The sequence below is a fragment of the Lissotriton helveticus genome, chromosome 6 (genome assembly GCF_964261635.1).
Source record: "Lissotriton helveticus chromosome 6, aLisHel1.1, whole genome shotgun sequence".
Classification (NCBI taxonomy): Eukaryota; Metazoa; Chordata; class Amphibia; order Caudata; family Salamandridae; genus Lissotriton; species Lissotriton helveticus.
In genome coordinates, this window is record NC_136067.1 from 1,988,257,293 (window position 1) to 1,988,263,292 (window position 6,000).

Consider the following 6,000-nt stretch of genomic DNA (forward strand, 5'->3'; position numbering starts at 1 on the left):
TGTAATACCTATCCTGATTGTAAAGGGTTCTGATACCTGCCTGGGTCACATTCGCTCTATATGAGACTTTCAAAACAAATTACTAAGATTCTTAAGTTCTGCCTGACTCTAAATGAGTTTAATTTAGTGAAGAGGGTACTCCATTGCCGCAGTGACAGAGTACCCTCTCGGCTAAACCCTAAATCAGTCCCTTAATCTTTTTTAATTCACTCTCTGAGATCCATCTCATGCGTCCTTGCATCAAATCATGTCTTGTTTACTATCTCTGTATCTGATAATTTTTTATAGTGGCGAGGCTGTGTTTTTACAGTGCCGTTCAGAAGGCGGGCACCCAAAATATGAATATGTCTCTTTACATTACGCATTTTACTCCGCGATACAAACACAACATATTTGTTACTACGACCGTGTTGTCATAACGCACTACTATTACAACGACTTGTGCTAGATGGCGCGCTGGACTTAGAAATAGTATGATTTACTATTCCAACTTCAGTGTGTGCAGCTCTAGGGAAAGTGTTGAAATAGTAATTCATACTATTCCTTACGCTAGAGCACCATCCAGCGCATTTGCGTTGTAATGGCAGTGTGTTGTGACAATTCGGTCATTGTAAAAACCATGTTGTGTTTGCATCGCGGAGTAAAATCTGTGATGTAAACGTTTTCCCAAAAATACCGACTTAGGAATCTTGATGGCACCGAGTGTTGCACACACAATACTGAAGGACAAAATATTGAAAGGTAAGTAAGTATAGATTTTCTATAGGTAACTCCACATATATGTAGCTTAATGATATATATATTCACTGAAAAAAACATAGGTTTCAGGCCTTATATAGTTAGGAATTAGCATTTAAAAAAACATTTGAAATTCACTGAAAAAAACATAGGTTTCAGGAGTTATATAGTTAGGAATTAGTTTTTAAAAAACCTTTGAAATTCACTCAAAAAACTATAAGTTTTAGTGGTGTTATAGTTAGCTGGACATTTTACTCATACAAAACCAATGAAATTGCTCCTATATAGTTAGTTGTACTAACTATATTTCGCGCACCCGCAATCCACTGCTGATGATGTCACATATTAGATCATTCATGACATGGTCAATGTCCTGCTAACTATAACACCACTAAAACTTATAGTTTTTTGAGTGAATTTCAAAGGCTTTTTAAAAACTAATTCCTGACTATATAACTCCTGAAACCTATGGTTTTTTCAGTGAATTTCAAAGGTTTTTTTAAATGATAATTCCTAACTATATAAGGCCTGAAACCTATGGTTTTTTCAGTGAATTTCAAAGGTTTTTTAAATGCCGATTCCTTGCTATATAAGGCCTGAAACCTATGTTTTTTTCAGTGAATTTCAAAGGTTTTTTAAATGCTAATTCCTAACTATATAAGGCCTGAAACCTATGGTTTTTTCAGTGAATTTCAAAGGTTTTTTAAATGCTAATTCCTAACTATATAAGGCCTGAAACCTATGGTTTTTTTCAGTGTTTTTTTTTTAAAGTTGATTGGTTAACTGGCTTACTAGGTGTATCTTAGTGAATACATATATTAGCGAGTAATGTTTAAATATTTAAATATATGCATGAGTGATGTAATATGTGACGTCATCAGCAGTGCATTGCAGATGTGCAAGTTATAGTGAGTCCAACTAACTATAACGTGGGAATTTCAATGTTTTTATGCGAGTAAAATTGCCAGCTAACTATAACTGGTGTGAAACCTATGGTTTTTTCAGTGAATTTCAAAGGTTTTTTAAATGCTAATTGCTAACTATAACTGGTGTGTAACCTATGGTTTTTTCAGTGAATATATTACCTACTGGCGGTCGCCAGTAGGTATATATAGTTAGGATTTTTTCTCTATGGGTTTTTTGAAAATTCTATGTCTAATAACTTTGGCGTTTGTGGACGGAATCGGCTGAAATTTTCAGGAAAATGGCACATTTTGTTTCTGAGCAGCCCTTGAAAATTTGGGGGGGGTTCGTCCAGTGGGGGCCGAGAAAAAAGGGGGGTCCCAAAACGTGTTTTTAACATTGAGTTTTCCATAGGGCGGTTGGCCTCACTTTTAGCCCGAACGGCTGAATGGATTTGCACGAAACTTGGCAAAATTGTAGGGACTGGTAGCCCGATGTGCCTTTTGTAGGTCTCAATATATGTGCTCCAGTGGATTTTGAGAAATTAACGTTTAAAAAAAGATATATATCTGTAACAGCGGACCGGGCAGCGTCCCAGGACGCGTACTTTTCGCGCAACGGAGCTTTGTGAAGCGAAGCTGATTGGTTCTCCGGCGTCTGTCAACATTCCAAACAGTCCGTAGCGGCCGCCATCTTGTCTCTCGGTAGGATCGAGAGACAAGAGGAGGTCAAAACAAAGGGGGAAATAACTATAAGGGGGCATAGTAGATCCTCGCTGACCCCCTAGGTTTGATGTGGAGGTTTTAAAAGGGCCCCGCGGGGCAAAAAAAAATAATAATAATAATAATCGAACGGCTGAATGGATTTGCACGAAACTTGGCAAAATTGTAGGGACTGGTAGCCCGATGTGCCTTTGCTAGGTCTCAATATATGTGCTTCAGTGGATTTTGAGAAATTAACGTTCAAAAAAAGATATATATCTGTAACAGCGCACCGCTTCGCGTACTTTTCGCGTTACGGAGCTTTGCGAAGCGAAGCTGATTGGCTCTCCGGTGTCTGTAAACATTCCAAACAGTACGTAGCGGCCGCCATCTTGTCTCTCGGTAGGATCGAGAGACAAGAGGAGGCCAAAGCGAAGGGGCAAATGACCATAAGGGGGCATAGTAGATCCTCGCTGACCCCCTAGGTTTGATGTGGAGGTTTTAAAAGGGCCCCGCGGGGCAAAAAAAAAAATAATAATAATAATCGAACGGCTGATGACCATAAGGGGGCATAGTAGATCCTCGCTGACCCCCTAGGTTTGATGTGGAGGTTTTAAAAGGGCCCCGCGGGGCAAAAAAAAAAAATAATAATAATAATCGAACGGCTGAATGGATTTGCACGAAACTTGGTAAAATATTAGGGACTGGTAGCCCGATGTGCCTTTGCTATGTCTCAATATATGTGCTTCAGTGCATTTTGAGAAATTAACGTTCAAAAACAAGATATATATCTGTAACAGCGCTCCGCTTCGCGGAGATAAAATTATATGTGTATTACCTAGCTGTTGCTAACACCAGTTAGCGACGGCTAGTAGGAGATAGCGACCATCTTGGGTCCCACTTTGCATGTGAGTGATATTTATCACTAATGACATGCAAAGTGGGCATGCCAAGATGTTAGCGACTGGAAACAGTCGCTAACATCGCTATCTCCTATTATCAACTTTTGGAAATATTCGAGATAAGCGCGAATATCTCCAAAAAGTAACAGCTGCCCTGAGCAGTTCTTAGCCATGTTATCCAATGGGAGGTGGATAACATGGCTAAGAGCATTAGCTCGGTAATGCATGAATATCGCGGAGTTTTCAGCGACATTAATGCATTGCGCTCGTTTTTTATCGTATTTGCGATAAACCTTGATAATAGCAAGGTTTATCTGCGATAATTTCTGACGGTAAAAAAATCGTTGCTAAGCATCGTTAGGGATAAATATCGCTTAACCTTGGTAATATGCCCCAACGTCTGTTAACGTTCGATTCGAAGGAAATCAGGAATTGTTGAAAAACATTGTGTGCGCCATCTTGTCTTTTTTCAAATGCCACACTTTTGTCGTGCACGGCAGCCATTTTAGATGCCTTGACCAGATCCACTCTGTGAACGCTGTCGATCCTTAGCATGGCTCCCCACCCTCGCAAGCATCTCCCCCAGGCAGTGGTCACCCCCGCTCTCTGTTTTATGCATGGGTAATAAACCTCCCCCCATCTGCGCTGTTCTTCCCTGAGAATCACACCCTGTGCCCGCCCGACACCTCCCTTTCGCCCTATTCACTACCGCACCCTCTGACACTCCTTTTCCTCTGTGTCCGATTGTCCAGGCCGGTCCTAGGCTATCAGCTAGCCCTGCAGATGTAGTTTATGGCCACAGCTGTAAAGAATCACCCGTCTTCAAAGGAGTTATAGTAGATCAAGGCCCACACTCGATGAGATCCGTCACAGCAGAAGCGTTGCTATTATCTGAAAACCATTCTGTATTGTGATTGGGGAGGGGACCGAGCGTGAAGCGGAAGATTCCAGGGATGACTCTTTGTACATCAAAGTTTTTACAATTATGTGTCACATTAAAAATATATAGCACTCCGACAAAGTAGTAAGATTATAAAACTTTAATAATTTATAAATATATACAAGAAAACAAAAATAGTAATAACATATAAACATTTTTAGAGAAAAACAACGAAGTAGCGGTCGGCTGTGCGAATAGTCCCAACGCAGCACAACGTCCAGATTTCCGGCGTGGGGCGTCGCGGGGGGTGGGTGATCAGTAGCAAACTGTTGTGCGAATAGTTCCAAGGCAGCAGAACGCGCCGAAATCTAGATGACACAAAAGTGATGTCTAGTAAGTTGCCACCCAGCAAATAACGGCGTGGGGCGTCGCGGGGGGTGGGTCATCAGTAGCAAACTGTTGTGCGAATAGTTCCAAGGCAGCAGAACGATGGCACCAAGGTGATGTCCAGTAAGTTGCCGCACTGGTTTTGGTATCCTACAATGCTGCTCCGAATAACGGCGTGGGGCGCCCCGGGGGAGGCGGCGTGAACGGGCCTCTCCAGGTGGAGTCTCGTCTGTTGTAGTGGGGCGCCCCTTTACCGTTTCAGTTGCCATTCCGTCCGCTTTTGGTCCACTGTGTCAAAATCCGCCATTCAGCTGAGTTGCGCCCACTCTTGCGGTGCAGCGATAGGCGGCTGTCACAGGACTCTCAAAATGGCGGCAGGCTGTTTCCTTTTTGGGCCTGGTCCACTGAAATGGCCCTGGGACACCTTGGAAATCGGACGGTTGTCTGCTAGGTCTTGGACCCCATTCTCGAAAGCGTCCCCTCCGCCTTGAGAATTCATCAAAAGTTTTGGGGGCCCCGACTCCTGCAGGCTTCTGGTGGGGAGCGGCTGCCATGATTGCTCGCGGAATGACCACGACGGAGCTACGAGATGGTGGTGCTCTCATGGTGACGCCAGCTTCAGTCTGAAACATCCAGAAACAAGGTGGGGCTTTCATCGTTTGGGGGAAAAAAAAAGTTTTCATCCAATGAAAAGTGTTGTTTTTAGGTCATATGATCAAGCCTTCCATCATTAGGAAACCAAAAGTAAAATGAACCAATGAAAAGTTTTATAAACAAGTCACATGACCTGTTATGCGGCATAGGGTATAAAATGCGGAGAAAATACGTTGGCACGTGAGGCGGCGTCAGTAGCGGACCGATGTGCGAATAGGCCGAAGGCAATACAACGCGCTAAGATCCGGATGGCACCGAGGTGGTGTCATAGTTGAGAGTTCTGAGCAGCGGTTGTAACACTGTCTGAAGCTTATTTGCAGCTGCTGCAGCTTCACTACGCGCCAAGATCCGGATGGCACCGAGGTGGTGTGTAGGAAGTTGCCGCACTGGTGTGGCCATCCTACAATGCTGAAAGTCGGCGTGGGGCGCCCCGTTGGCCTGTGAGTTTGCGTCAGTAGCGGACCGATGTGCGAATAGGCCGAAGGCAGCACAACGCGCCAAGATCCGGATGGCACCGAGGTGGTGTCTAGTAAGTTGTCGCACTTCTGTGGCCATCCTACAATGTTGAAAGTCGGCGTGGGGCGCCCCGTTGGCCTGTGAGATGGTGTCAGTAGCGGACTGATGTGTGAATGGGGCCAAAGGCAGCGCAACAATATTTTCTACTATATTTCCGGTGTAGAAGAGACCACAAGGCGCTGAGATGCCAAGATCCGGATGGCACCGAGGTGGTGTCTTGCAAGTTGTGGTACTGGTGTGGCCATCCTACAATGCTGAAAGTCGGCGTGGGGCGCCCCGTTGGCCTGTGAGATGGCGTCAGTAGCGGACCGATGTGCGA